General features: G+C 44.7%; 1 long non-coding RNA gene across 2 annotated transcripts; it reads left to right on the forward strand.

Annotated features, from left to right (window-relative positions):
- Positions 1 to 2426: 2426 nt before the first annotated feature.
- On the forward strand, positions 2427 to 22335 carry LOC141373502 (uncharacterized). Of its 2 annotated transcripts, XR_012379566.1 has the most exons (4): positions 2427 to 2714; positions 4147 to 4250; positions 17784 to 18019; positions 21593 to 22335. It is a non-coding gene; the product is annotated as an uncharacterized lncRNA (long non-coding RNA). The 2 variants fall into 2 exon arrangements; XR_012379567.1 differs by lacking the exon at positions 17784 to 18019 and having other exon boundaries at positions 21593 to 22332.

Raw genomic sequence — 22335 nt, forward strand, 5'->3', positions numbered from 1 at the left:
ACAATAACAAAACAACAGATTCCTGAGCTCCACCTTATATCTAATGAATCAGAATATCTGGGGGTGGAGCTCAGAAATCAATATTTTACAAAGTTTCCCCAGATTATTCAGATGCACTGAGTCCCTGCAGTATTCTGATGATAAAGATTAATGGCTCAGTTGGTTGGACGTCTGCCTTCAGCTCAGGTCATGATCCCAGGGTCCTGCTCAGCGGGGAGCCTGCTTCTCCCTCTCCCTCTGCCCTTTCTCCTGCTTGGGCTCTCTCACACGTGCTCTCTCTCTCTCAAATAAATAAATAAAATCTTAAAAAAAAGATTGAATTCGATCACAGACAAGTCCTTCTGCTTCTCTGTACCTAGCTTTCTTCAATTGTTACTCAAATAGTTAAACTCTAGAATTGTGTTGTCCAGTGGCAATTAGCCACATGTGGCTATTTAAAATGAAATTAATCAAAATTACATAAAATCTAAAATTCAGTTCCTCAGTTGTATTAGCTACATTTAAGGTATTTATAGCTACATGTGGCCAGTAGCTATAGCACCATATAGTGCAGGTACAGAACATTTCCATCATCACAGAAAGTTCTATTGGATAGAGCTGCTCTAGAATAGCTTAGAATACCCAGAAAAGAAGGAAGCAATCAAAGACTGCTGGGGTTATACCAAAAAGACTCAGGAGTCAACACGAATAAGTCAATATCCCGTTGACCAAAGGTAGGATAATTTGAACACCACTTAGAATAATAACTGCAATGGGTTGAAGTATATGAAATCTATTTAAATCCATGGCTCATACTTGTCCTAGAATAAAATTTATTGGTGTCTTTTAGAGGATGCTAGGGAACCAAGGCATCACTTGAAAACTGAAAAATAAAGGGTTATCAAACATTTAATCAATACTTTCTGAAGGAAAGTTTGGATAAATGGAGATAGTACTGAGATGCATTATCAGAAGGCCCATTAGCAGGTCCCGCAGGACCGAGCACCTGTTGCCCTTCACCATGGTTAATTCAATAACTCATCTTTGTGCTAGTTTTTCTTCCCTCTTTTACTTTCCATGTCTTGCATTCTTGTTCTCTGAGATTCCCAAATAAATTATTGCATGCAAACTTCTATCTCTGGTTCTGCTCTGCAGGGATCCCAGGCTGGGACAGCATTCTAGTAGAAATTCTTTTTTTTTTTTTTAAGATTTATTTATTTATGTGAAAGAGAGAAAGTGCTAGAAAGCGGCAGGAGGAACAGAGGGAGAGAATCCTGAAGCAGACTCCCCGCTGAGCGTGGAGCCCTACTCGAGGCTCCCTCCCAGGACCCTGAGATCATGACCTGAGCTGAAATCAAGAGTCGACTGCTTAACCAACTGAGCCACCCAGGTGCCCCTCTAGTACAAATTCTTGAAAGACAATTTAACCATACTGGCATATAGATTTGGTTGTTTGGTTATGCTTCCACTCTTGGTCCAATCTCCTGTGAGGGGCTGTCGCTTCAAGAGATGTACATGGGATTTCTTAAAGTAGAAGAGGTGGAAGGGAGAGAGAGTTATGGGAAGCAGAATGAAGTAACATTTCAGTCTAGAGCCTTGCTACTGCTGTGATCTGCTGACCGGCAGCTTGGGAATCACCTGAGCTTGTTCGAAGTGGTGACTTGGAGCTCCAGCCAGACCTACTGATTGGAAATCTGCATTTAACAAGATTCCCCAGGTGATTCGCATGTACATCAAAGTTAAAGAATTCTCCTCTAGAGGGAGTAATAATTATCCAGCTCAGAGAGATTTTGACAAGAGTTGAGGTGTTGAATCCAAAGGTCAATGGGAAGCACATAGAGGAGAAGGGGAGCACATGATATTGTGAGTGAGTGAGTGAGTGAGTGTGTGTGTATGTGTGTGTGTGTGTATGTGTGTGTGTGTGTGTGTGTGTGTGTGTGTGTTGGGGGGGTTGCAAGAGGAAAAGTGGGATTGAGTCTATGAGAAACACTTTAAATTCATACTAGGAAAAACATTCTATACCTACGTTATGCTATTTTGCACCATAAACCTCACAAAATATTCAAGTGGGACGATAAAACCACCCCCCAAATCAACAGAAAACTATGTCTACGATTGGTTGTAAACACGGAGCAGGTGCTCACTGAACAACTGTTAAATGCTGAATCAAAGGCTTGTGTTTGGGGCAGGGTTGTGTATCTGTGAGGGAGGCGAAACCAATCTTGGCAATCTGCCACTTCCTCCTAGGCGCCCCCACCGCCCCCAGGCTTCGCCCTCCCTGCCTCTCCCCTGTCCCTAGACTCCTACACTCAGTTCACTGCCCCTTCTCCGGTGGACAAACTCCCAGTGACAGGCATGGTGCGCTAGTAAATGTTTCACAACTGGCTCTCCAGAAATAAATATAAAGCTCTAGTTCGCAGGGTTTGCCAATTTCCCTAGCACAAATAGTGCCATCGTGGCCGGCTCTAAGCTGCCGTGATGTTAACAACACAGAGTCGGGAGATGGTACAACTGGCTCAGCACAGCGCTGGAAATGATTGGGAGAAATGGCAAGAAGGAACGAAAGGGTGGAAAGGACACTGTTGAGTGGTCTCTCACCTTCTCAGAAGTGGGGGAAGAAAACCTCAGCTGATGGCCCAGAGTGCTGCCTTTGAGTCCGGGGCTGCGATTCTGAAACACAGCTATCTACGTCAAGTCAAAAGGGCTTGCATTGTATCCTTGGCTCTCCACTACAGGTTTGGCATCTCCCACCATTGATGGCTACCTCTTAGCGCCTTTATTGAGAACTTCCTTATGTTGAGCTTTAAAAGAGTTAGAAACTCAGCTGCAGAAGAGGCTTGAGGACAGCCAGAGTGATTTGTAGCCTATGGTTGCTGAAGCTTCTCCCATAAACATTAACTGGGCTCTGGAATGCGCATACCTACCCTTCATGGACGCACCACACCCCAATTTCCCCTGCCTGAGTGTAGTCCTAATGATTCCTACCCAGCACACCCCGCTTTGCTGGCCAGAGTTCAAGCCCTCACCTGGTTTCTTTGGACATCATCCAAAAGCTGAATCCCTGTCTCTCCTGGGAGCTCTCCAGCTGGCAAAGAACTCCCTTCCCTCAGGGATGTTAGGAGATAACGCAAACCTGCCTTGCTGTAGGCATTGGCAGGTAGCTTCCACCTGTCCTTCTGCCCACGAGCACTGTTTTGGGGGCTTGATGTTGGTTCTCCAAAGGCCTGACTCAGGGGCTCCATCCCCTCTGGGCATCCCTCCAGCTGCACAGCCCTTGATCTGTTTTGTGGCTCTGGGCCGACGGTCGCACCCACTCCTCACCTTTACCGACAACACACGCACCTAAATTTCCCATAACTGCTCTGGTTGCTCCCCTTCCACTTTTTCTTGGAAAGCATCCAGTGCTAGAAATTCAACTCACTAGAGACAGCCTGAATTAATGCTTCTTAATCTGCATGAAATAGAATTTTTTGTAACCTTCTCTTTGGTGTTTAATCAATGGTGACTTTCAGAAAAGACACACTTCTATTGGCAGATTAAAAGGGTTCATTTTTGCGGTACTAATATCTGTTTGGGATGCAACACCTTGTTCCCACCTCTCCCCACGGTGAACACACCTTCCGGTTTTAGATTTATGATTTGGCTTTTATTTCTTGGAGAATAGAGACAGGAGTAGGGGAAGTCCCCTACTACTACTACTACTACTCTGACTCCGTCAGAGCTGGGGTCTCTGCTCAGGCTTACGTCCTCTCCGGCCCCTCCAAAGCGGCCACCATTTATGTTCATTCCTTCTAATCCTTATTCTGTCTTCACGTTTCCTCGCCTGAGCACCTAAACACATTGCTACCCTTTCTTACAAGGTCAAGGCCAGCTTACACGGTCCGGGAAAGCTCACACTGACAGAGGGGCTCCAGGTGGCTCAGCTAACTCACCACAGCTTTTGTGTCTCCCAGGCTGGGGAAGGCGCTCAGTGTGTCCTTCCTACCAGCTGAGAACCCTGCTCTGCCCTTGGAATGTCCCATTCAGAATGAGGCCAGAGGTCCCCAGAACAAAGAATGCCTTTCATCAAGCCCAAGTTAGGCAGGAAGGAATCCCAGCAGCTTCTGCTGTTGGCCTGTGATGCTGACCAAGCTGGAGCATCCTTGACCCCTCTCTTCTTTCTCCCAGATGTCCAATGAACTTGTGTTCAGCTCGCCCTCTGACCCTCCACAGCGTTGCCTTCTACGAGGCCTCTGGTGAGTTTGAAAGGCTGCCAATTTGGACCCAAAAATGTAAGTGCCTGAGGGAGAGAGTCTTCCAAAGTTCTTGGTTGTCAGAGAGATGAACATCATCAAATGACTGAAAAGATGAAAGGGACTGACACTGACAGTGGGTGTCAGACTAGACCGTCCGAGGGACGAGGCTCAAGAGGAGGCAGGAACCACAGCGGTGAAAAGCCTGCACTGGAATTGCTAGCATTCTGAACAAGTTTTCAGGAAGCTTATCAGAGAAGGTCAACTTGAATGGGCACTAATGAGTTGATGGCTCCGATCCAGGAAAAAGTCAGACCGTAGAAACCAAAGTCGTATGGACGTGGGGTGCTCTGTAATTATAATGTTCCCTGGGGACAGGCATTGGGCCCCAGGACGAGACTGGTGAACCCCTGCCCAGTGAAATGATCAGGTATCAAGCTAAAATATGGACGGTGAATATGCTCAGAAGAATTCTTAGTGCACGGGCTCAAATATGTCAGCTCTCTCTGTCTTTTATTAAGGCCCTTTCTTGGAGAAAGAACTAAAGTCGATGTAGGCAGATCTTAAAAATGTGTAAGGCTGATCTTATGATCAGCCTTGCCTGAGCTTGTATATTGTAGGTATTCAGAAAATGGCTTGTTGATTACAACATAACAGGGCTCATCCCCTGTCTTGGGGTGCTATGGCCCTGGTCTTTAAAGAGTTAAGTGATAGTGCCAAATGATTGGACTGTCCCACAGTGGTATGTTGTGCCCAGTCCACAGATAGACTACCCCTCTGCTGGGACAGGGCTTCTTCTGTTTATTCCAAAATAGATAAATGCTGGGTGTTCTCTTGACCTTAGAAGGGGTAAGACGGAACAGGGAATTAATATAAGTCTGAAATCTGAGGGTGTCAGATGTGGGCATTAGCATATATCTTGAAACCAGGAAACCAGCCTTTCCCTCTCCTCATTTCCAAAAATATCTTTCCAAGATATTCTCTATTGTTTTGCCCAGGGCAGTTGGGTCTTAATCAGTTTGCCTTATAAGGGATTTCAGGGTTTTAGGAGCTCTTCCAATAGGAAGTTTTCCCTGCTGTTCAGCCCGAGTTGCCTTCTGCTTAATTTTAGTTCGTTATGTCTGTAAAGACAGGGAGGGCTTTATGGGGCAAAAGGCCCAATCATCGTGGGAAGAATGAATCATTCGGAGAACAGTGAGAAGAACTGGAAGGCGAAGGTGGCTGAGGGGCAGGAAGCTGGGGGTGGATGGATGACTGAGAACAGTATCAAAATAGTCTGGCTTCTCTCTCCATTCCTCCCACTAGGGGGTGCCCAGCATCCCGGAATAATCTCTATTATTAAGACGTTGAAGTGTCAGGGGGCTCCATTTATTTCACAGCAGGGCGCTGGCTGACCCAGGTTTCGTGCATCTCTGCCCTGAGTTGAGAAGAGATGGGGTGGGAGGGATGGGGTGGAGGGAGGGCTCTTCCGTCAACAAGCACACAAATGCCTGTTGAGCATTGGACGATCCTCAGTCTGTGGAAACCTCTGGCAATAGCATGCCTTCTCTAGGACCCACTGGTTTTCAAATCAGTAACGGGAGTAATTGTGGATCCAAAAATCCTCCTGGCCCCAGGAAAGGTGTGATATTTTGCCCCGGGGGTAAAGATGTTGTGGGGACAACAAACAAGCAAGGTTGAGGGATTGTTTAGAGGTCAGCGATGGAATAAAGATCAAAGATAAAGTAAGACCTTTGGGGCGCCTGGGCGGCTCAGTGGATGAAGGGTCTGCCTTCGGCTCAGGTCGTGATCCCAGGGTCCTGGGACAGAGCCCCGCATCGGGCTCCTTGCTCAGCAGGGAGTCTGCTTCTCCCTCTGCCTCCACCCCTCCCCACAGTTTGTGCTCTCTCTCTCTCTCTCTCAAATAAATAAAATCTTAAAAAAAAAAAAATTAAGTGAGATTCTTAAACAGAGTAGATAACAGGGGTGGATAAAGGTTAGGGAGAGTGAGGGCATTTTGAGGGTCTCAAAACATCCATGCCTTCAGAGTGGCCACAGCATGACTTTTAGCTATGGGTGCCTTTGTGGAAAGAACAGGGAACTTGGACCTGGACAGACATGAGTTCAAATTTCATCCCAAGCACTCAATGGCCACGTGATCTTGGGAATTTAGGAAAGTTAGTCAAACCCTTTAATCTGTAATTCTCTCATCTTCAAAATGGAACTAAGAATACTAGGGTTACTTGAGAATTTAAAAGGAAATGGATATTCTTAGAAGGTGAAGGAGGGTCAGTCTGACAAGGCACTTTCAGACCAAGAACCAAAGTTAGCCACGGCATACCATTTATAAAGAGTTTTAGTCGGGGAGATGAGACAGGTGGGAGGAGGGATAGACCACCCAGGGCAGGACACACCCAGCTATTCTCCGCTCAGCCTGGACCTTAATCCCCAGCTCCTATGGAGCAAGGGGCATGGTGGTGAGGTCACAGGGTAGTTATCTAAAGTGGGACCTGCTGTGTGCTGCTCATCTCTGCTTGTTACTTGAAGTGGGGACTTCTGTGCACAACTTTAGGAAAGGTAAGAAGGATCTTTCCCACGTTCCGGTAGGGGCATCCATTAGTTTCCATGGGGCCTTGAACATGTAGCCTGGAGGGAGGTTATTGTGTGGGCATGAACAAGAGAGAGGGCTAAAGATGGAGTCAGCGTTGTCAGCACTCCCACAAAGACAAAGCATGGAATGAATTTAATCTCCCTTTCATTTCTCCCTATTTGGAAATGGTGGAGAGCAAAGAAAGAAGTATCTATTGCTGGGTTCTGGCACCCCAAGACCTCAGGTACCAGGACTGCAGCCCCAGGGCAAGAAGGTCTTCCTTGGCTTCTGGGGCTTTCTGCACCACAGAGCTTCACCAAATATTTAGGACACACTGGAGTAGTCTTGGCTGCCATGACCCTTTGGACCAGCCCTTAAGTACTTTGCAGGATTGTGGGCCATCGTTAAGAAACCAGTCCCCAACTCAATTTTTAGAGGTCACCAACTGGTCCAGAGGCCTTCGGTCTTGGAGCGTTAAATTGTCTTGCCCACAGCCACACAGAGGGCCAAAGCCTGGCCTGCAATCCCCGTGCAACGCTTTCCTGTATTACCAGTTAATCCATGCTAATGTGACAATGACCCACAATTCTTTTCAGGATAGTGTTCCAAAGTGTGGGCCACAGACCACCTGTACCAGCATCAGAAGGTGGGCTTGATAAAAACACAGATTCCTGGCCCCCTGCCGGACCTGTGCACTCAGATCCTCTAAAGGTGAAAGGCAATGGCTTTCAAAGTTCCCAGTCCCAGGTCACACTTTTACGCGGAAATAAAATGCCTGAATCTGCCCAAGTGCTCTTTTGTGGGGGAAGGTTGGGGCCCTTGGGCGGAAGTCTTGTTGGTTTGAAAATCATACCCTACAGGTGTTTCTGACCCTGCTTACTTACACAGCCAACTTTGTCCCTAGCTACTTCCTTCCTTCCCCTGGAACTTCCTAAATGTTGGAATCATTTCTGTGACGGTCACGGGAGACCGGTTTCTGTGGACACCTGATGAGATGGCTTGCTTTGCCAAGGTCAGCTGGATTCTCTCCGGATCCACAGTAATCACCAGGCCTCCTGTCAAGGCAGCGGGAGAGGGGAGGGAGTTTTGGGTTTTGTTTCTGGGCATTGGGGGCACCAGGATACAGGGATCACCAGCTGCCACTTCCTTGGCATTGACGGAGCACTTACTAACAGGATAGCTGTGTTTAGATGGAGGGCTGGGGTCAAAACTACCCATGTCTCGAAGGCCATGAACTCAGACCTCTCCGTCTAGAGAGGGATGGACTCTGGACACGTGAACAGGCTTCCAGAGCTTCCTCCCGACAAGGATTGCATGAGCTGGCTTTGCAGAAGGAACTTGTGACCGTGGGTCACCCTCCAGAGAGACAGACCTTTCCAGACTCAGAGAAACAGCAGTGGCAGTTCTCTGCTCGAAGTCTGTGGCCCTCAGAGTAAGAGGCTTCACCTAGGCCTCTGCGAGGGTCTCTGCACAGCAGAATGGCAGCGGGTCTTCAGGGTATCCTGGAGGCTGCAGAGAGTTTGCAAGAAGGATTCACATCAGCTTCAAAATGCCCCAAATGAGCACAAACATGCTGCCAGGAAGGCAGTTGTTGCTGTCTGCAATCCTGTTTGGCACAAGGTGGAAAATGAATTTTCGTAACATAAGACGAAGCAGGTCATCCTTCGTACTGCCAATGTCTGTCCCACTCTCCAGCGGGCCCGCCGGCTGCCTCCAGGAGGTCGGGGAGGGGCCTTGTGGAGGTGGTTTCAGTCTCCTCCCTTCAGGGGGGCCTGCGTACCTGCCTGGGGTCCTGGTGGTAGAGAGGTCCCCTCCGGAAGGCATCATCTGACCCCTTCCCAATCCTTTCAGTTTTCGGTTTTCGGTTTTCGAGGAACAAGAGGATTCATCTGACTCAACTGGAGATGGCTCCCTTCCCTAATTTATTCTATTCCCGAAGCTTCACTACTCCCGGGCTCAGCGTGAGTAGGCAGGAGCCCGGGAAGATGCAGCCCCTGCAGAGAAACAAGTTCACAGGCGAAAAGAAAAACTCTAACTTCTCTCTTGTCATTCAGCAGGTTTTGTTGAACCTGGAGAGGAAATACATTCCAAAGGCAGGAAATGACCCAGAGCCCCGTAACAATATGTGAAAAGCCAAACCGGTGCTTCCGTCACTTTGTTTCAAACTATTCTCATCTGTGTACCAGGAAGCCTAACCCATTACCAGATGGAGGTTTGTTTTCAGACGCCTCTTGAGGCATCTGCCACTCCTGGCTAGTGACATTTGCACGTTTCAAGAAGGCAAACCTGTTCTGACATCTAACTTCCGAAGAGAGGTGGCCCTCAGGAAAGCCCCCGGGTCTCTTGCTGGCGGCACCGACCATCTGATGTGCTTCATGCGGCTGGCCTCGAGCCCAGAACGCTAGTGCGCCGAGTCTGTTCTCGAAGGTTTGCAGCATCTGAAATCAAACTGCCCCACACTGCCGGAAAAGGCGGCTCCCTTGCCTGCTTCCTAATCCCTTCTCCGCAGGCTTTCTCAGAGAAATCTGATGAGTCAGGAAGGAAGAAAACGTGGCCCAGGGAGATCTGGGCGTGGGCTGGTCTCTCTCATTGCTTCAGAAAACTGCCGCCTGTTCCACAATGCGGGTAATGGTTAGGGGTTCGGTTGTACTTTTTTTCTCTGTTTCTTCCTCCATCAGCGCTCACTGGGAGAGACCCTTCATTTACTACTCATGAAATTACCTCTGCCAAAGCAGGAAGGCCCTCTGATGATAATGAGTCACTGTTACAAGGAAGTTTTGACTTCACTTTATCCCCATGAGCAGGGCAAGAAAATGCTTCCACCTCTGCTCCCAGAAGGAACAATCATTCAGTGGCTTTGTTCTGGCCCGGGGGCCTGTACTTTCCCAAGGCTTTTACTTTTTACTGAGCACCATTCATCAGCCTTCCCATGAAGGCTGTGTGCCCGTTGGAGTCTCAACACAGCGAGTGAGGTGGCTCCTGGGATACCTTGCTCTGGTATTGGTATTAGCAGGTATCCGGCTAATCCCCCTGAGGTCATTGGAAAGGAGCTAGAGTTGAATGAATAATGTGCCCAACTCTTTCAACCCTTTCAAAATGGGACACGGATTAAAGTATAAAGAATCCAATATATTTGTTGACACCTGGTTTATGAAAAAGCCTCAGCAAGAAAGAAGGGGGACATTCAACATCAGGCTGGGGAAATGGGAGCATCAGTGGGGGACACTGCTCTCTTGTGTTCTGGCAGCAAATACCTGTCCTGGAGTGTGAAACCCCTCTGTGCCACTACCCAAAATTGTGTGGTTTTATTTTTATTTTTTAAAAGATTTTATTTATTTATTTGACAGAGAGAGACACAGTGAGAGAGGGAACACAAGCAGGGGGAGTGGGAGAGGGAGAAGCAGGCTTCCCGCTGAGCAGGGAGCCCCCAATGCAGGGCTCCATCCCAGAACCCTGGGATCATGACCTGAGCTGAAGGCAGATGCCCAACCGACTGAGCCACCCAGGTGCCCCATGAAAGAGATTTTAAAAAGTATGTTCTGATAAGCTTGGATTTGTCTCTAGCGAGGTAATATAGTCTCCATTACAAGACAGTAGCTTCATACCAGAGGCAGGTTGTACCAACTGTATGTAGCTGGTAGTAAACCGTAGATAAAAGAACCTAGAAGATCTTCATAAAAAGAGAGAGAGAGGGAGAGACAATCTTCCCAGCAACAAGGGAAGATAAGAGATGTATGGGTCCCTCTCCCCTTACTAGGAATGGGAAACAGAGGGAGTTCATCATTCTAACTCTTGACACCAGCCACACAGGATAAATAGTTTATATTATGATGATGACAGTGACCCTAATGATGAAGAGATGGTGTTGACCCAGATTTAAAAAAAAAAAAAAGGCGCTTGATTTCAAGCTATGCTTAAGCCCCAAAACACTGCTGTCAGAGCCACTTATATGATCCAAGGGACTTTTCACTACAGTTAGAGGCATTTGGGGTGAGTGAAATAAACATAATCGAATAGAAAAATCAGGATTAGATAAAGATGGGATTGGGAATGGTTAAAAAATTAGTGAGAAAGGTATCAAATACATGCCTATTTTCATTCTGCTTTCAGTCTTGATCTAATCGTTAAAAATACAGTTAAAAACTATTCTTATATTAATATGTAGCAGGGCAAAAGATTTTGCTGGGTTTTCTGGGCACATATTTGGGGTGGCTAGTCATTGGGGCCTTTCAGTCATCTACAGCCGTCATCATAGACAAAAGACAGAGGGAGGAATGCATGACTCCTTGAGGGCAGCTGCTAAAGGCCAGAGCCATAACCTGACGGTAAATGTTAGCATGTGCTTAACCCCTGGGTTTAACAGAGGTGGTTGCTAGGCACTTAAAGGAGATGCTTATGTTTTGCAAGTGAGAGAACAGATTCAAAAAGGGAGAAAGAATAGAGCCATGGGTTCCAAACTACGTGCAGGTGCCCGGGACACCACAGCAAACTCACAGGGGGCATTGCGGCAGACATTAAGTGTGGAGAGAAACACGGTGATGTTGACCCCTGTGGGACACCGCGGGAATGATGAGGTCAAGGTTGTTCATCGTTTCGAGAGTAGACTGTGACCCCTTCCTCTCCAAGATGTCTTGTCTCTGAGAAGTTGGGTTTCCAGCCGTTGTTATGAAATGCAATTACCAAGTGAAAGTCAGTGTGGAAGAAGAGATGCAGGTGGTGCCTGTATAGGTTCCAAGGTTTAGGAAGACTTTCAGGGTCCACTTGGCATATACTTCCTTTTGTAAGTACCTGTGGTTGAGAGTAGAAAAAGTATATATATATATTTTTGAATTTATGCGTCTTATTGTTTTTCAAACAGCTGAGTTGTTGGGACCTAACTACTGGATAAGTAATGTTTCTGTTGTATTTCTTTTGAGCTAGGAGCTCTGTAAAAAAGTTACAGAGCCGCTAAGATGCTATGAATTGAGAAAGTTGGGGAACCTGTGGATGAGAGCAATACAAACTGTATCAAGGGGCAAGGTGCAATTTAATGGTTTAGGTTCATTGGTGAAAATAAAGAAGTGGTTCTGTTCTCCACATCTCAGCTGGGGCACTACTCCCAGTATTTCCCCTGTTCCCACATGAAATGGATTCTCAGTCTGAATATTTTATTAATGCAACTGTTCGGTAGACTATTAAAATTATTTTTTAAAAAGATTTTATTTATTTATTTGAGAGAGAGTGAGAGCACGAGCAGAGGGGAGGGGCACAGGCAGAGGGAGAAGCAGGCTCCCCGCGGAGCACGGAGCCCAACATGGGGCTTAATCCCAGGACCCGGAGACCATGACCTGAGCTGGAGGCAGACGCTTAACCGACTAAGCCACCCAGGTGTCCCTAAAGTTATTTTATACCATGCTTGTCAAGCTATCTTCAGTGAAGGGCTTTTTTTTTTTAAATTTCCAATTTCCATTGGATTATGTGATGGTTAATTTTTTTTGTGTTAACTTGGCTGGGCCATGGTGCCCACGTATTTGGTCAAACATTATTCTGGATGTTGCTATGAAGGTGTTTTTTGGGATGACATTACCATTAAAATCAGCAGACTTTGAGTAAAGCAGATTACCTCTATAACATGGGTGGGTCTCATCCAATCAATTGAAGGTCTTACCAGAACAAAGACAAAACTTCCTGAGCAAGAAGAAATTCTTGCTAGCGGACTGCCTTTGGACTCTAATTCTTCCCTGAAATAGATCTCTCTCTCTCTCTCTAGACATACACACACACACACACACACACGCGCACGCGCATGCTTGTGTACTCATACCCCTCTTGGTTCTATTTCTCTGGAGGATGCTAACTAATGTAGATTGATACTTTAAAAATGCAATAAAAATAAATTTCTAGGAAAATGATCATATGTTTAAATATTGTGGAAATGTTAAATTGCTATAAAAGTTTCTAAATACCTGCTTTCAGTTTCCATATTTAGTTTATCTGATTGATAATCAAGTGTTTGTAGAAGACACTTAGAGCTGATATCATAAAAATGTAAATATATACATACAAGCATACATACTTACTCACATGTATTTATTTTTTATTTTGAACTAATTTTAAATTTGTTGGAAAGCTGCAAAACTAATGCAGAGATTTCCCATATATTCCCTCACCCAAGTTCCCCAATTTTAACATCTACATAAACATAGTACAGTCTTCAAAATGTAGATACTGACGTTAGTACAAAACTATTAACTAAACTACAGAGCTAACTGAAATTTCACCACGTATATTTTATTTTATTTTTTTTGTCTTTAAATATGAATGATAATGCATTTATTGTGTTTGAAGTATCCTACTTATTTTTATTTTATTTTATTTTCTTATGTTATGTTAATCACCATACAATACATCATTAGTTTTTGATGTAGTGTTCCATGATTCATTGTTTGTGAATAACACCCAGTGCTCCATGCCGTACATGCCCTCCTTCATACCCATCACCGAGCTAACCCATCCCCCTCCCCCCCTCCCCACACCACGTATATTTTAAATGGTGAAGTCATAACTCTAGAATGTGTGACTTTAGTAGCTACTGGGCCAGAAAATATTTCCAGAATGGGTTGAGATCATTGCTTTCTCATGTTTGGAGATGAGCCAGCTGAGGACCAGAAGTCTGACAGTAGTTGTGGATTGTTCTGTAGAAGAATATAGAGACCACAAACCTTAATTAAAAACATCTCGCACATACTGACTGAGTGAATACCACAGCTCCTAAGTGTGTCTATCATTACTGCCAGAAATAACAAATTCTTTTGTATCTAGAAAGATTAGTCACTTAATGACAGGATGTATAGAACAGAATGTAATGACAGGATGCATTGATCTTGGATGAGAATCTGAAATGTCATGCATTTTTTGGCCAAGCCATCCCTCTTCATCTCTTCTGTGAAGACTTCTATGACCTTCCATGGTTAGAACCATTGTAATGGCTTTGGGCGGCCCCTACCATAATGACTATACAGATTTCTGTCATGGCACCCATGACACTTTTTGTTGTAATTTGTGTAGGTGCCTGCTGAACTGTGAGCATCTCATAAGCTGGGGTGTATCTTATTCACCCTGGTGTCTCAAAACCTGGCATTATGCCTCAGGCATAGCAGGCATGCAGCCCTGCTCGCTGGAGGAATGAATGAGTGAATGAATTGAACCCACAATAAATTTACATCGACGTTTTTCTTCCTACCTCATCTTGTTTGGGAAAAGAGCCCATAACTTGAGCTCGCTCCAGTGGGTAAGACAATGCCACAGTATATTCAAAAGGAAAAGCTTTCAAGGGCCTTGTGTTTGAGAAACAGATAGGCGTTGAATGCCAGGTGTGACTTGAAAGCTGAATAAAGAATATCACCTTTACAAACAGCCCAAGTGTGTGGGTGCTGACTCACTCTAGTCAGTAGATGCATTGTACTCCTCAGGTAATTTTATCCACTTTAGTGAAATCTAAAGCTTTCCACCTAGGCTGATGAGTTATTATTAGTTACCATTATTATTCAGCATTTCCACAGTATGTTTTCAAAGTGTTACGTTCCTCATTCTTAATGAGCGACGCAGAATATAGGTAATGAAAGGACGTTTAGTCTCTCGTGGAGCTGATAGTCAATAAATTTTTGTTGACTGATTCATCACTGAGCTCAGCTGGGGACCAGCCTGTGCTAACTTGTAGGAAGAAAGCCTCCCTGACTTTCCTTGGAAGAGCGTGAGGAGGGCAGGGCAGGGGCACAAAGGTCAGAGAGGAAAGGGAGTAGCAATTCCTCTCGGGCCTTCTGAATCTCTGACCCACTTCAGCAATCCTCAGGGCACCCCGGGGATTATGGACACATCGTGTTTACTTGCCCTGTGAAGGAGTAGGTCCTTTGGGTTTGGAGCTGCCGATCTCTTAGGAGCAAATTGTTTAGGGACTGCTTTTATGAGCTGGGTGATCAATTTTTGGCATTCTACTTATGTTTTTGCTATCACCCGATTATGAAGCTGGGAAAAAAATATACCAAGAAAAGTTGACAGAAAGCCTGAACATCAAAGCTGAATAATGAGATAGTCTCATAGGAGGTATTGCATTATGGTAGGGGGACAAGTGAGCAAGGAAACAATCCTAAGGGTCCCTAGTGGCAAAGACATACTGAATATACAGCTGAGAAATGGAGAGGGGAGGAGATTTACCTCCTATTTCTTGGAAACTTCACCTCTTCCTAGAAGCCCTGCTCAGGGGTCTGCTCTGGTTCTGTCCGCTGAGAGATGAGAAGGGTTTTGGCCGTGGGTGTTGGGGTTGAGGTTGTTGACTTAAAAAAGAGTAACGTGTCAGGTCCCTGATAGGTAGGCAGAAAATCCTCCCTGCTTTTTTTTTTTTTTTTTCCCTCAGCCCATGCCATTTGTGTACTTCTGTTTTATTGGGCGGTGACCACAGATATTTGTTTGGAACACAACTTGGAAAAAAGGAACGTTGAGAAGATAAAAATAGAAACCTTTCCCGGCAGTTGGGCTGGCTGGGAGAGGTATGGAAATGCTCAGGGAAATGTGATGCCATAAACCCAGACACCTACCTCATCCAGGGCCTGGCAGGCCCGGTTAGTCTCGGGTCATACATGAAGGCCACCAGGGAGGTCAGACAACCAGCCTGGAGCAGCAAAGCAGCAAAGCAGATTTCTCTCATCTCGGGTAGAAGCTCAGATCCACACATCATAGAGCGTTATGGGGATTAAATGATATAGTGGTCTGCGATGGCAAAGGACACAGAGCCTGGCACCCAGCAGATGCTCAGGACTAAGTGGATTTCCTTCCCTGCCGTGACTTTGTGAGACCTGGGGGTGGGACACGGTCTCAGATGATGGTTTCATGCCATGCAGGTATTCTGCACTTTAGAAACACTGGAAAGTCGAACCCAGGCAGACACTGATTTCTTCTGTTCTGGTTGAGATGAGCCATAGCTAGGGATGAGGCTCAGTTGCCTTATTTGTAAAACATTGTGGGGACACCTGGGTGGCTCAGTCGGTTAAGCATCTGCCTTCAGCTCAGTTCATGATCCCAGGGTCCTGGTATCGAGCCCTGCATCAGGCTCCTTGCTCAGGGGGGAGACTGCTTCTCCCTCTGCCTGCCTCTCTCCCTGCTTGTGCTTTCCCTCTCCCTCTCCGACAAATAAATAAATAAAATATTTAAAAAAAATAAAAATAAATAAAACATTGTTGTTCTGGGAAATAATTTTGGGACTTGAGTGAGGACACATACCTGGTATCATTTCCTCAGAAAATGATTGGTCTGGATTTCAACTCAGAAGAGATTCCTGAGAACACTCACCCCTAGGGGCTGCTACTGTTTCAATTTTGGGCGAGGACCCAGTGTCTGAGATAGAGGAGAGAGGGTTTCTTCGGTAGTCTCTCACCAAATTCTCATAAATATTTTGACTGGAATCCTAAACCAGGGAGCAACATGGGGCTTTGATGCCAAGGGCTTCACTCTCTGCTAGCAAGGTCATACCATTGACAAAATTCCTGCCATCTGTGACCACCTTGCCACCAGGCACTTGTACTTTGCCTCATCTCCCTGGCCCAAAGGCAAGTCCCCTGGCCATCTATCCTTTTCAATCCCTTATCCCTCTCCTGTGCGGCATGCCCTCTCATTACGTTTTCATTTTCAATCTCTTCTTGTCAACTGGATTCTTCTTGTCAGCTTGAAAGCATACTTAAGGCTCCCTTTGAGAGTAGGGTAGGTCGAGTGGAGACAACCCTATGCCAACCTTACGTTCTCCTCAGACTATCACATTTTCTTTTCCCCTTTCCAGAGACTTAAAGAAAGAATATCTATACTTGCTGGCTCTGTTTGCTTACTTCTCATTCAATCCTCGGGTAACTATTTGGCTCTTGCCCCATCAACCCAACCAAACAGCTTGTTTGTGCTGGCTTGTGCTAAGGTCATTCATTTTCCTTCACTTCTCAGAAGTAGTCTACACTGTTGACCAACCCCCTGCCCTTGAAACAGTCTTTTCTTGGCTTCACTGACACAAGATTCTTCTCGTTTCCTCTATCTTCTCTGACAGCTCATTTACTATCTCTTTTGCAGCCTTATCTATTCTTCCCAGGTCAATAAATATTAAAATACCCAAGATTCAATCCTAGGCATGTTTCTTTTCTTATTCTGTATTTTATTCATGCCAAAATGTTTTCCCAGCCTAGACCTCTCCTCTGAGCTCTGTACTCACATATCCAACTTCCTACTTAACATCTCCACTTGGAAATCTCCCAGGCATCCAAAATGTAACTCATCCAAAACCAAACGCTTGATCTTTCCTTCCAATCCTGTCAGTACCTCCTGTTTCACTGAAGGGTGAAGCAGGCCAGAACTTCCGAGTCACCATGACTCTTGCCTCTACCTTACCCTTCACGTTTAACTTTGCCTCCTATGCCTCTCTTGAACCCATACTCTTCCTACTTCCATTCCTATTATTCGAGTCTAAGCTACCATCATCTCTTATCTGGATTACTGTGAACACCTCCTTATTGGCCTATCTGCAGCCAGTTTGATCTCCACCTCCTACAATGTATCCAGAGGGATTTCTCCATCTGAACTTCACATCCTGCTGTCACCCTACCCAAAAATGTTTACTTGAATAACTTCCCATTATTTGGGGATACAGTATTCCTTAACATGACCACAGGGCCTGCACCCATCCAGCTTTATCTCAAACCATGCTTTGCCATGCTTTTTGCACTCCAGCCACTCTGGCCTTCTCTCAGTTCCTTTCACTTGGTATGCTGCCTCTCACCGATTACTCTTGGCCCAGAGTGCTCTTTGCCTTCTTCACCCAGTAAGTTCCATCCATCCTTCAAATCTCAGCTCAGTCATGGCTTCCTCAGGGCTATCTTCCCTGACTTCTATGACCAGGGCAAATTTCCACCATGTGGCCCTGGGTATTCCTCCTTCATACACAGCTGTAATTTTTTTTAAGTTTATTATTTATTTATTTATTTATTTGACAGAGAGACACAGTGAGAGAGGGAACACAAGCAGGGGGAGTGGAAGAGGGAGAAGCAGGCTTCCCGCCGAGCAGGGAGCCTGATGCAGGGCTCGATCCCAGGACCCCAGGATCACGACCTGAGCCGAAGGCAGACGCTTAATGACTGAGGCACCCAGGCACCCACAGCTGTTATTTTTTATTTATTGATGTGACTATTTGGTTAAAATATATTTCTCGCTGACAGGAGACTCCATTAAGGTAAGGACTGTGCCTGGTTTTCTGTGCATAGAGCCGGTAGAGTGCCAAGTAATACATAGTAGGTGCTTGGCAAATGGATTGCTGAATGAATGAATGAATGAATAAATGAATACGGACATTTGTTTTCTCTAATTTTTTTGGCTCTCTCTTCTTCTGGCTGTTTCACCCATGCCCTATCCTTTGTCTCGTCACTGGGGCTTCAATTCATGGATTTGGTCTATCCATCCAGTGCTGCTGGGCTTACTTCCTATTGTGGGTAATGAAACCTATGAGATTCTGTAGAGCCTTTGAGCACTTCCTACTTTGTAGTCTCTTTAGCTCTCCTGAAATGATTTTTTTATTATTAGGATTCTGTTCACTTCAGGCTTAGATAATGAGAGTACCACCTGAGGAAAGGTGTTCTTCCACCTAGAACAATCAGATCATGAAATTGGAGGGAACACTTACGGATCACATAGTGTAATTTCTTCAGCAAGGCAGAAATCCTTTCCCTATGACTCACGACAGATAATAATAGCTAATGTTTATTGGGCATAGGTCAGTTGCTGCCTTAAGAACATTCATATGGATGAATGCATTTAGTCCCTAACAACCGTATGGGAAAGTACAATTTAAGTACAGTCACCATCATGCATCTTATATAGATGGAGAGAGAGTGGAATGCCTAGCTCAAGTCATATGAGTGGTAAATGGCACAGTCAAGATTCGAACCCATGTAGTTTGGCAGAGCCAGAGCTTTTAAACATTGTGCTATGCTATGCTACTTCCGGGTTTGCCAACATTTACATGCACATTTTCAGGGATTGGCACTCACGCCACTGTAAGCTGGATACTTGGCCTAAAGTTGTCTTCTGTAACTGCAAGTCATTTTTCCTAGTTTCAGCCTCTAAAACTATACAGAATGGTCTGCTCCAACTTCCATTAAGTATTTTCAAACACGAAGAGTAGTTTTTTCTGTTCATAAAAATAACATATGCTCATTGTAGAAAATTTGGAAAATTCAAATAGTGTGAAGAAAGTAAGAGAGTCCTTGATAACCAAGGTGAAAATAAATGTTATCTGCCAAGAATCTATTAGCTTTTTGTTGTTATTCTTAATACCCATGATTCATTAAGGGCCCATATAAAATCTGTGGCCAATCGAAACCTGGTTCTCCATCACATGTCCTTTCATTAAGCCAGATTTTGTCTTTCGTCTTAAATGGAATCCTAGATGTAGAATTTTACATTTATCCCTTATAAACTATATTTTGTTGGTTTTGATTTTTTCTTCTGTCTTACTGAAACTTTTTGAATCCAGATTCTGCTATCTAATATGTTAACCTTCCAGTTTTGTATACTATGTGATCTTGGTGACAGGGCTTTCTAAATCTTTATTCTGGACATTTATAAAATGCCGAGCAGGAGAGAGCCCTGCGATACACCATTGGGGTCCTCCCCGCAGGTTCACAAGAGTTTATTCATCAACCATTTAGTATGGTTGCTCAAGAAAATTCAAATCCATATAATTGCATTTTCATTGAGCCCACATTTTTTTTTCCCACTGTGTCTATGACAATTTCATGACTTAATCAAATACATTGCTGAAATTCAAGTTTCATCAATGGCATTTCTCAACTTTATGGGTATAGTAAGTAGCTCTAAAAGAGAAATATGTCATTTATCTTTCTTTCTTTTTTTTTTTTTAGTGAACCCAGGCTGACTCTGAGTGATCACTTCTTAATTTCTAAGTGCTCACCAATCATCATCTAAATACTCCATTCTAGAACTTGCCTGGAAATCACTGTAAGCCAATCTCTTACTTCAGACTTTTCACTGCAGGTGAAGTAGCTCTGTGTAGACAAACTGGCCCTGAGTAATATTTAATGGGGCTGAAGAAATGATCCTGCGGGTATATATTGTCTTATTCTTTCTACTTCAGGAGATCAGCTTCCTGTCAACATATAGGAACCTGGAAAGCTGCAGTCTAATAATATAGCCACTGACAGGAAGATTGTTTAGATTGCTCTTCCAGATTTCTCAATTGAATAATGTTGGTGAAGAATGACTGCTTCTTATTTTATTTATGACTTTGGATCAACTACAAGGCTACCTGATTTTAGGTAGCAGATGTGCTGCTTCAATGTTGCATACAAATTCATTTTTTGCAAGTCAAATTCTACCTAAATTGTACTACTGTGGGAGTTCACTTTTTAAGGCCATCTTGTGGTGAGACATTTTATAAAGTCAAGAATTCTTCGGTGATTTATCTGTTGGGATTGAAAAACCCAGGGTTGCTTAAAGCGAGGCAAAATTACACTGTATGTTTATTTACTTTTAGAAAAGTAGCTCAACATTATTTTTTGTGACTGTCACCCTAAGCAAACAGGATTTGGAAAATCGTGGGCCTGTCAGACAGTCAGCTCATGCATAAAACTAGAGCCTGTCCCCTTTACCACATTCTCTGGGGCACCTTTACTGATGGAAGAGTTCTTCTTTTGATTTCCCTGATTGATATTTTTCTCATTTTTCAACTCAGTGTCTCAATCAATAATGCAAAGAGAATTCTATTGACTCATCTTCTTTGCGTCTTCTTGTCACTCAGCTGGTAGGGGGCAGGGTTGGTGGTTCACCGGTGAGGCTTCAGTCATAGCTCTGTGTTCATCGCTCGCTTGGGTTGGAATGATGTGGAGGCCAGAACCTTAACTTGGTCACCTCTGTATCTCCATAAAACTAGACATTGCCTCCTGGAAATGGGTGTTTACCACACATTCGCTGATGGTGACTCCCAAACTTACAGAGCCCCACAGCAGGTGATACCATGGGGTCCACCCCATTACCACCCAAGGGACCATGATGGTTTGGACTTGGCTTCCTGCCTCCTGCGAGTCCCCTCCCTTGAACTCCTACAACATTCTGACTCTGAGGTTCATTGGCCCTTAACCAGGACTTCCTTCTTTTGCTCTTGTGTGTGTGTGGGGGGGAGTATGTGTGTATGTATTATTTATATACATGAACAGTCTGTCTAGATTCTCGTTCCCCAGGTCAGGTACTGTGCCTTAACCCTAATCCCCACCCTTAACCTTAATTCTAACCCCTAACTTTAATCCTGACTTGGATCCTAAACCTAAATCTGAAATCCCAGAGTGTAGGTTTTAGCAAGTGTTTTTTTATTATGAATGTTACTATGATCTTGACATAGTTAAGATAACCAGAAACCAAAACAACCACACATTTTCTACATCGTCTTTCTCAATGAGAATTATGGTTTAGAATGAGCATCCCCTGGCAATGAGAGAGCCAGAGGATTCAAATACTTTAAATATAGATTTTAGTGTTTAGTATGTAACTCAGTATCTTATGACAATTAGTCTATATGGAGGAGTTAACCTTATCAGTTAATTGGAGCAGCTGATTGATTAAGACCACATCATTTGCCAATATGGCATATTTACTGTCAAGTGTGTGCTTTTTCTAGTTTTTATCCTCTCTTCACTGATTTCATAGGATACTTTTGCAGACAACTTAAAGCAAAATAAGGTATATGAATCAATTAATTTAACCAAAACCACTAATACCCCACCTTTACTTTCAGGACTGGTGATATCATTTGTGGGGCCCGGGCAACATGAAAATGTGGTGAATTTCAGGAATTTCAAGATGGTGACAACAGAGCATTAAAGCAAGTGCACGCCTATGAAGCCAAACCTTCCTTCCTTCCGGATGGGGGAATTGAGGTCTAGAAGGCACAGAAAGATGCTGCCAGTGCATAGCTGATGTGTGCTGACAGAGTGGCTGGAACTCTGTCACTGGACATTTGGTGACTGCTCTCTCTGCTTGGCTTCCTGTTCTCGGGCTTCTCCCGCTACCCAGCATCACCACGATGTGGCAGCTGGGGGACATCACCGGGGCTGTGAACGGGAAGGTCTGCTTTTGCCACTTTTCTTTAGTTGTCCGACCCTTAGCCTGATTTCTTTCCTACCTCCACACCTGAGCTTTTTTGCGTACAGCTATTCCTCATTGTCAGCACGACTTCTTCCACTGGTTTTCTTGGAAACTCTGGCGAGAAGGTTTGTGAGGTCCTGGTGGAGTGAAAGCTAAGAAGGGACATTTTGCAGACTGGATTGTTCTCCTTGGCGCCATGCCAGAAAGGATGTGTTTCTTCACACCGAGTGCTCCTCCCTTCCCAAGTCCCAACATAGATGAAATTCTAAGGGTAAACTCAAATGTCTTTGCTAAAGCAACCTCAGGAGAGGCTCCTGAGGATGCTGGATGCTAATAAAGAGAGGGTGAAAAATTCCATTTGGAGAATTTTCCCAAAATATCATTACTTCCATC

This window comes from Callorhinus ursinus, unplaced genomic scaffold (assembly GCF_003265705.2).
Source record: "Callorhinus ursinus isolate GAN/ISIS: 27379988/994484 unplaced genomic scaffold, GSC_fseal_2.0 scaffold10, whole genome shotgun sequence".
Classification (NCBI taxonomy): Eukaryota; Metazoa; Chordata; class Mammalia; order Carnivora; family Otariidae; genus Callorhinus; species Callorhinus ursinus.